Source organism: Canis lupus, chromosome 7 (genome assembly GCF_003254725.2).
Source record: "Canis lupus dingo isolate Sandy chromosome 7, ASM325472v2, whole genome shotgun sequence".
In the NCBI taxonomy this organism is placed as follows: Eukaryota; Metazoa; Chordata; class Mammalia; order Carnivora; family Canidae; genus Canis; species Canis lupus.
In genome coordinates, this window is record NC_064249.1 from 69789215 (window position 1) to 69798643 (window position 9429).

A 9429-nucleotide genomic window follows, 5' to 3' on the forward strand; every position below is an offset into this window, starting at 1 on the left:
AACTTCATGGTCAGGACGTCATGTTTCTTCACCGTGGAATACGGCCTGTGTGTGTTTTCATGTGACCATCTGGCTGTCCTGGCTGAAAACAACTCCACGCTAGATGGATCAAATCTTTCTAGATCTTACTCTCCCATCTCCCTCTTCTTGTCATACACCCACGATGCCCAAGCAGGAAATAACTGGTCTTAAAAACATTTGTAGCCATCCATTTTTAAAAGTAATTTATTTCTTTAGGGCCACTAAAGTAAAACAGTACTTCTAGAGATCTCGAAGTGAGCCACTGATTTGGTGAACGTTGCCTGAACCAAAAAAAAAAAAAACAACCCAGAACACATGGTCTGACTGTTCAAATAGGAGAAATAGAAATAAATATTTGAAGAAAGAAGTGCCCCCCCCCCAAAAAATTTACCTCAGTTATTGCTCTAAAAGAGGCCAGTAGGACTAATAGCCTTAAAATGCCATCTACAGATAAAATGTAATTATTCTTCCTGGCAAGAAAAAAATGTTTAATCACAGGAACAGAAATAGCTAGAAAGGAAGAAAATACAATAGGGCATAATTCTGGGATGTCTTTGCCCTATTAGTAAACAAACCATTTAAACTAGGCTTTGAATAGAGTTTCCAGCCAGAACATTAACTGTAAGGGGTTATCCAGAAACGATATGATGTCTGGTATTTGCTTCAAAATAAAACAGGAGAGAAGGGAGTATGTGAGGGTACAGATGAAGCTAGAGTGGCCTTGGGTTGATAATTGTTGCATCTAGGTGATGGATATGTGGGGATTCATTATACTAGGATCTCCACATTAGATATATTTAAATTTTTCTGTAATAAAAACTTTAAAAAGCAAAACAAAGACAGACATTCTAGGCATGACTGAGTCTTTGTTTTTGAGGTCACCTGGTTATTTTTAAGGTCTTTTAAAAAAGAATTTATTTGGGAATTTATTTAGACACGTGTGTGGATTACTGCCAAGCACAAGTGGAAGGGCAGAGGAAAATGGGACTGATTTAAACATTTATTTCACCCTTGAAGAGGAGCCCTGATAATCTACTCTGTAAATGTGTTGCTGAGGAGGGCTCCCAAAACAGGTTGGAAAAATAAAATAAAATATATCTAAGTTTTAAAAATAAAGTATATACAAGTAGCTTGGACATGACTATGTTTTCCTGCCTTTTAAGGTAATATGGAAGAGTTGTTTTGGCTTTTTCATGACATCCTGTGGCGGCCTGCTGAAGCACTTCAGGAGATAACAGATTGTTCCCTTTTACAAATATGCCTTTACTTAAATGCTCCATGACTTTCAGAGCATACGCGGACTCCCTTAGTACATTGATAGCATGTATTAATTTGTTTTGTGGGAAAGCATCTTGTCCTATTTTTACATGCTGTAATACTTGGCCAAATTTTCTATAAATATTACCTGCATCAGGATTAACCTTTCTAATTTTGCAGATTTGGTCATCCAATTCAACAATGTAAATGGTTTGACAGCCTTTGTTATTACGTCCTGTAAAAGGCAATGAATAATGAGCTCCCAGGGTGTCACTGGGGGTTATTCACACTTGCTAATGATTAACCACCCATGGCTCCTGGACCGCAGAGCCAGACTTGAAGGCCCCAAAAACAACTCCAAACTCCTATTTGGATCCCTGCTTACTTTTTATATAGGATCTTCAGAATCCCCTCTAACTCAAACCAGAACAAAACCTCAATGTCCAATATGTGGGGATTCGTACACAAATTATGCCCACAGTTGCAAGGGATTATTATTTAATCATTAAAAATGATGACGGGAGACCTACCTTGCAAGAAATGTTAAAGGAAGTTCTTAAGAGAAAAGGAAAACAATATAGGTCAGAAACTCATACCTACATAAAGGAAGAGCACAGAGGAAGGAGTAAATGAAGGTAAAATAAAAGACTGATGTAGGCCAGTCTATGATTGCGTACTTGCCTCCCTCACTCCATCACACCGCTCTCTCTTCCCTCGGGCTTGTACCAAAAAGTATAAGGTGAAAAAAAGCAAAAGCCCCCTTATCATGCATCCTATTCCCTGCCTTTTCTTCTTCCCAAAGTAGCCATTGTGGATCCTTCCTTGAGTTAATAATTCCTTGTGTTTCATTCCAAAAAAATATAGGCATAAAATATTTTATACAAAAGGGATAATTGTTCTGTACCTTGCTTTAAAAAGCCTTGTCAATATATTATTAATCTTTTTGAAGCAACTCAGTCTAATTTACTTTTTCCTGTTGTAATGACCGCCACATTAGGTTTTCATGTCGTTGTTTTTTTTTTAAATTTGGATTCCTTTGTTCCTTTCTTTTCTTTCTTTCTTTCTTTCTTTCTTTCTTTCTTTCTTTCTTTCTTTCTTTTTTTTTGTGAACTGCCTATCTACAGACTTTGCCCAACTTTTTGAAAACAGTGCTCCTTTCCTATGGTCTGTATGAGTTCTTCATAAATTAGCTAAGTTGATCTTATGCCTGACATATGCTGCAAATATATTTTTCCCATTTTCTTTGCTTTTGGAAAATTTATGGTATTTTTTCCTCAAATATAAGGTATTTATTTATTTATTTATTTATTTATTTATTTATTTATGAAAGACAGAGAGAGAGAGGCAGAGACACAGGCAGAGGGAGAAGCAGGCTCCATGCAGGGAGCCTGACGTGGGACTCGATCCAGGGTCTCCAGGATCACGCCCTGGGCTGAAGGCAGGTGCTAAACCGCTGAGCACCCGGGTTGCCCTATAAGGTCTTTTAAAAAGCAAAATGTGTATAAATGTGCATATCTTTTGTTTCTTGATTTTATGTCCTGATAGGGGAGGACTTTCTAACTCCAAGATCGTAGTTATGTCCTCTTCCAAAACAGGTTGTGTAAATCTTGGCTTACTGGCACTGTGGGCAAGGTAAGTTTTGTTGTGGTCTGTGCTGGGCATAATAGAACATTTAGCAGCATCCCTGGCCTCTATCCACTAGATGCCAGTAGCATCCCCTCCTCTCCAGTTATGCTCACCAAAAATGTTTCCAGACATTGTTAAATGTCCTCTGGGAGGAAAAATTGCCATATACACTGTGCCTGGAGAACCACTGTTCTAGAACACGCGTAGGTGACTTTTTAATGACTTTAACATTTTTAATCTTTATTTTATTTATTTTAAAATTTATTTAAAATTTTTTAAAAGATTTTATTTTTATGTAATCTCCACACCCAACATCAGGCTTGAAGGCACAATGCCGAGATCAAGAGTCACATGCTCTATTGACTGAGCCAGTCAGGCACCCCAACATTTTAATCTTTGATTCAGGTCAATTTTATTTTTGTTAAAGAAGTAAGACTGAGATCCAGCTTTATTTGTAACTAAAAGTAGTCTATTGTCCCAATTCAATTCATCCCTGATTTGAAAGGACACCTTTGCCAAAATCTAAATCTCCATATATATTCTAATGTATCTCATTGTTCTTTGTTTTTTCTTTTTCTCAGTACGAAACTTCCACATTTTAATGATTATCAACCTCTAAATATACTTTAGGGGCACCTGGCTGGGTCAGTCAGTGGAGTGTGCGACCCTTGACTCAAGATTTTAAGTTTGAGCCTCACTTTGGGTGTAGAGATTACTTAAAAATAATATCTTTAAAAATATATACTTTAATACTTGAAGGGGCTTCCCCTGCCCTCTTTCATCCCCAACTCTTCTCTTTCAGAATTTCCTGCCTACTGTGAGCTGTTTAATTTTGATGAACTGTGGCAATTTTTTAAAATCCTGTTGGTATTTTAATGGAAATTGCTTTAAAGATTGATTTGGGGAAAATAAACATCTTTATGCTTTCACTGCTGAATCTTGCTAGAAAGAATAAATTATATCTTTTATTTTACTTAAGTCTTCCTTTATGTCCCTCCGTAGGGTTTTAAAGTTTCCTTCATAAAACTTGCACATATTTCTTGTTAAATTTATTCCTAGATATTTCATCATTTTATTGCTATTATAAATGCGTCCTCCACTGCGTTGGGAAGAGGTAATGGTGATAAATGGAAACACGCGAATGAATTAACCCTTTGAAAGAGGAGAAAGGGAATAACTTAAAAATGGGTATGATATTCTGAAAGTCTTATCCTTACTGCGTAAATATGGGTGCTTATTCTATATGACACATATTTTTTAAAAACAGACATGTCACCTCCCTGCAGTCATTATTGGTTCGCCTTACCTTGTTCCCTAAATGTAAATTCACTCTTTTTAGTTCTTTGTCAGATGAGCAAAGGCAGACTGTTTCTTACTCTTCTAAAAAAAAAAAAAGGAGACAAAAGAACATAAAAACAACAAATACATTAGAATATTTGACACAAGTCACGAATAGGGTAAAAGTAGAATTAAGGAGCAGCTCCGGTGGCTCAGTGGTTTAGTGCCGGCTTCAGCCCAGGGCCTGATCCTGGAGACCCGGAATGGAGTCCCACGGCCTGATCCTGGAGACCCAGGATCGAGTCCCACATCAGGTTCCCTGCATGGAGGCTGCTTCTCTTTCTGCCTGTGTCCCTGCCTCTCTCCTTCTATCTCTGTGTCTCTCATGAATAAATAAATAATCTCTTTAAAAAAAGAAGAATTAAGAATTGCCAATAAATACATTAAAATGTGCTCATCTTCTCAAACAAAGAAATGTGAACCTTACAAAAATTAGGTGCCATGTATTTGCCCAGGGGATTGACAAATATGAAATTGGTTGTTAATATGCGGAATTAACAAGGGCATAAAGAGGTTTTCTCATATACTCTTAATGCGATTTTAAATAAGTAAGATGATCTAGAGGGCCATTTGACAATATCTATGAAAATTCTGAACACCACTACCTGTGACTCAGCCAGTCTGCTTCCCTGGGACTCCTGCAAATGTACCAAGCCCGCAAAAATCTGTATGCACGCTGACATTCGGCTGAGACTCACTAGTTTACAATCAGGAGGAGCTCCTTCAGTTTACACGGTGAACCCATTTTCTCTCAAATGTTAAGTATTTCAAGTATAATTGGACTATCCTTTTGTGTTCAGTTACAAACTAGAAACTATTTGAATACTCATCACTAAACAAAGTGTTACATAAGTGAAAAAAGCAAATTGCATAATCATTATTGTTTGGATCATTGACTAGGGATCAGAGGGACAGGGCAAATTATTTAACTTCCTCGGACTCCTACAACTTCATTTGTCAGATGGGGTAATATCAAGGAATACTTCTTTGGGTTGTTTTCAGAAATAAATAAGACTAAAGAAGTGAAGTGTTTGCATGCTGTCTGGCATGCTATAGTCAATGAAGGATTGTATTCTTCTTATTAATGACTCTTACAGTCTCCCTTTCTTTTTTCTTTCTTCCTGCTTTTTTTCTTTTTTCTTTTTTTTTAAAGTAAGCTCTATACCCATTGTGGAGCTTGAACTCAGCACCCTGAGATCAGGAGTCCTATGGTCTAGTGACTGAGCAAACAGATACATCCTCTTACAGTCTCATTTTCATGTATTATTTTGTTTAATAAATATTTATTTGGTACCTATGATGTGTGAGGCATTGTGCTAAGTGCATGAAAATTTAATAATGAGCATACATTTTAGTTGGGGAATCAGGGACGCCTGGGTGGCTCAGTGGTTGAGTGTCTGCCTTCAGCTCAGGGAGTGATCCCGAGGCCCCGAGATCGAGTCCTACATCGGGCTCCTTACAGGGAGCCTGCTTCTCCCTCTGCCTGTGCCTCTGCCTCTCTCTCTAGGTCTCTCATGAATAAATGAAATCTTAAAAAATAAAAAAAGTAGGGGAGTCAAAGGAAAATAAGCAAGTTAATAGTCAAATAAAAAACAGCAAAATAATGAAAAATTGTGGCTATGTAAGAAATAAAGAAAGGGTTGAGCTAGATCTGTGGTTCTCAACCAGAGGTAATCCCTGCCTCCCCCTGCCGCTATTTCCACCCTCTCTGGAGGACATCTGGCAATGTCTAGGGATGTTTTCATTTGTCACAACTTGCTAGGGAGGGTAATACTGGCAAGTACTGGTTAGCAGCCAAGGATGCTGCTGAACAATGTACAGGACAGCCCCGGCAACAAAGAATTAGCTAGGTCCACACGTTAAGAGGGCCATGGTTGAGAAACCCTGAGCAAGATGATGGCAGTGGGGGGCTGGGGGGCTGGATACCTGAATTCAGGTCAGGCGGTCAGAGACTTCTCTGAGGGGACATTTAGGCCACATTTTGACTGGCGAAAAAGTGTCAGGCTTGGGCCTATTCCCGGTGGAGGAGACCTGAAAACAACAAATAACAATGAAAAATTCCTTACCTTAGTGTGTAGTATACATATGCCCCTGTGGAGAGTGAGGGGGGCAATTAAAGGATCTTTTATGTTTCACAGTGTATGGCTATCTTATTGAATTTTGGAGAACAGCCCCCCCGCCTTTTTTTAATTTAAAAATGGGGAAGGGGAGGAGTACAAAAAGCAGGCAGATTGGAAGACAGACTCTTGTAAAACTATCCGTAGATTTCAGAGAGGAGGGAGATCTTAGAGCACCCCCCACCTGTTTAGGAGGCCCCGGTGCATCATCTGTGGGGAGTCTCCACTCTTCACCACCTTCCACATCCAATGGACCTCTCCCCAAAGAATAACAATGATCACCTGATTTAAAGCCAAATATCTATGTCCAATACTTGGTTTCCTACCTTTTAGTTTTGTTAGATTTGGTCTGTTATTTATCTCGACTTTTAAGCGGGGAAAATAAGCCACCTTACAGCGTGTGTATGAGGTAATTTAAATAACTGTTTCATAAACCGGAAAGCATAATATAGACATATGCTGTTGAGAATAAAAGGAGAAAGGCTGTGCTCACCTAATGATCTTTCTGCTCTGTTCCCTTGAATCCAAACCCCTTCTAGGTAAAGAGCAATGAGGACTGGACTACAGAGGGGAAAAGCCTGGGAAAGGAAGCACAGGCCAGGAGGAAAGTGATTACAAACAAAAGTAGTAGCACCAGTTACATTATTCATGCAACTAAGAGGAGGAGAGTAATCCTGATGGGGTGGATAAAATCTCCACAAGACCATGGTTGCAGCCCAGACCCCTGGAAAGACAATGGCCAGCTTCTCCTCAAGCAGCCCAAGACCTCTGACCTGAGATGGGAAAAGATGATTGTGGAATCCTTGTGCAGGGTTTGGAGCCCGGCAGTCTGCATATTTTATAAAAGTATCTGTTCCCCAGAGACTAGAAGCAAAAGGGATCCAGCGACCTTGTGAGTCATCCTTCTTGCTGGAGGGAAATCATGCTTAATGGTTGTCCAGTAGATGAATGAAATAAATACATTCTCTAATCACTTGAGAGACCTAGTATGTGTGTGTGTGTGTGTGTGTATATATATATATATATATATACTGTACGCATCAACACACTTTCTTGGCTTATTTGCCTTTGAGTTCCTTGTTGGGTTTTTGCTTTTGAAAAGGGTTTGCAGGCTCTGAAGAGTAAACTTAACTTACACAACTCTGTCTTTTCTTGGCCTTGAGGCAGCTTCAAAAGATGACACCAAATGGAACTATGTGTGCCTGAAGGGAAAAAATAAATAATGGTGAAAATATTTATCAGCCGCCTTCTCCAGCACCAAGCACCTTCTCACCTTTACTCCCATATCCTTCCAATTTAACATTCATCTGAATTCAGCAAGTAATAGGTAGCAAAAGCGAATGGGTATCATCATTTCTTTCAGCCCTGGAAAGAAAACTCAAAAGTCACTGGATCAGTTTAATAGGCCCTGCCTGAGACATGAAGGGACTGACAGAGCCAGAACTAAAACTTGTTTTTCCACCTTGAGAAAAGCAAATAAACAACAAAAAAAAAATATCCTAAGCCATTGCTGGTTTTTCGAGCCCACTCTTTTTGGTTGTTTTTCTTCCCAGTGTTATGCAGACTCCAGGCACTTTCTTCCCAGAATGCAACAACAACCCAAAGCTCCAAACAAGTTTGGGACCTGCCTTGGGTGGGGGTGGGGGTGGGGTATCTACTGGAAAGGCCATCACGCTGAACGGTGCCCGTGTTCCTCTTTGGAGCATCTCATCAGATTTAATAACAGCTCGGATAGGTTTCGCTCGCTCGAGCAAAAGGTGAGCCCTGGCCGGATCAAGCCGGCCCTCCAGCCAGGGAGTTTAAGGTTGGACTTCTTTTCCTCCTCGCAATTTGAAAGAAGCTTTTAATTCTCCCCCGCCCCTCCTCCTTCCCCCGTAAAGTTTGTTTTCTAGCTGTAAAGTCGCTTCGACTCTCGGTTTCCATCCCGGTTGCCTGAGAATCGCGGTAATTAGCCAAGTCCTCTTAGACGAAGAAAAAGATACCTTTGTGCACCTAATGAGAGCCACCGCGTGGCCAAGGATAACCACGCAGAAGGAAGCGTTTGGGGGTCGGGCTTAGCCGCCCGGGAGGCGTGCAGGGCCGAGCGGCTCCGAGCGCGGCTTTCGAAGTTAGCAAACAAAGCGTCTCCCCAGTAACCGCCCGGGGCCGGACGGGGCTCCTGCCACTCAGACCTCGGAGTCGCGGCGTCAGCCGGCCCCCGGCTCCTCCTCCCTGCGTCTCTCCTCCCTCCTCCCTCCTCCCAGTTCCCCAACGGATTCGAGCCACCAATCCCAGCAACAAACAACCCTTCAAATGCGAGAACGCCGCGGCCCTGCAACGGGCGGCCCCCCCCTCCCCGCCCCACATCTGTCCGGCGCTCGGGCGCAGCAGCTGATTCATCTCCAGCCAGGCCCGGGGAAGGAACTTCGCTCCAGCAAGTTGCAGGGTAGCTTCCCGGCTGGTGGTTTCCCCCAGGACCATGTGGCCCCCTCCTTTGCCCTTTTAGATGTGTGCTCTCTTAGGTGCCGAGCAGTCGGCGAGCCACGGAAGAAGAAAAAATCGTAAGGTTGCAGCCTTCTTAGAATGACGCCTTTTTCCTTGTTTATTCATTTTAAGCCCTGTAATTGGTAAAACCACCCAAGCTTTGTAAACTCTAACCCTAATTCACTCTCGAGGCGGGGGTGTCTTTCTTTTTTTTTTTTTTTTTTTTTTTTTTAGGACGGCGAGTGGGTGGGAGGCTGGCTTTAATTTTCGCTGTAATCCTAAAACAGAGGCTCCAAAGTCTAGTTAGTCATCGTTTGGCTGCCTGAGTCCTCCTCGGGTTTAACCTTATTTCCACGGAGCTTTTCCTGCCGGCTTCTCCATCGAGGTTACAAAACAAAAACAGCTCAGAGCCGAAACTGGAGGCAGACTCGGGCGCTGACGTCTCTGCTAGGCTTATTTACGGTTTGGCTCTTTTTTTTTTTTTTTTTTTTTAGTGATGGGGAAAGTCTTACAGTGACATGCGACAGTTCGTTTACTTCAAAACAACGAGACACACACGAGAAAACTGGACCTAGTGGGGAGGGCGGGGAGGAGGCAGGCGTTTCTT

At 41.4% G+C, this 9429-nt stretch overlaps 1 long non-coding RNA gene across 2 annotated transcripts; it reads right to left on the reverse strand.

Moving 5' to 3' along the window:
* Positions 1–309: 309 nt before the first annotated feature.
* On the reverse strand, positions 310–8664 carry LOC112648019 (uncharacterized). 2 transcript variants are annotated; one of them, XR_003128658.3, is made up of 5 exons: positions 8342–8664; positions 7496–7561; positions 6853–6937; positions 6169–6273; positions 310–4284 (listed from the first exon to the last, which is right to left on the reverse strand). It is a non-coding gene; the product is annotated as an uncharacterized LOC112648019 (long non-coding RNA). The 2 variants fall into 2 exon arrangements; XR_003128659.3 differs by lacking the exon at positions 310–4284 and adding an exon at positions 4292–5771.
* Between the last annotated feature and the right edge of the window lie 765 nt (positions 8665–9429).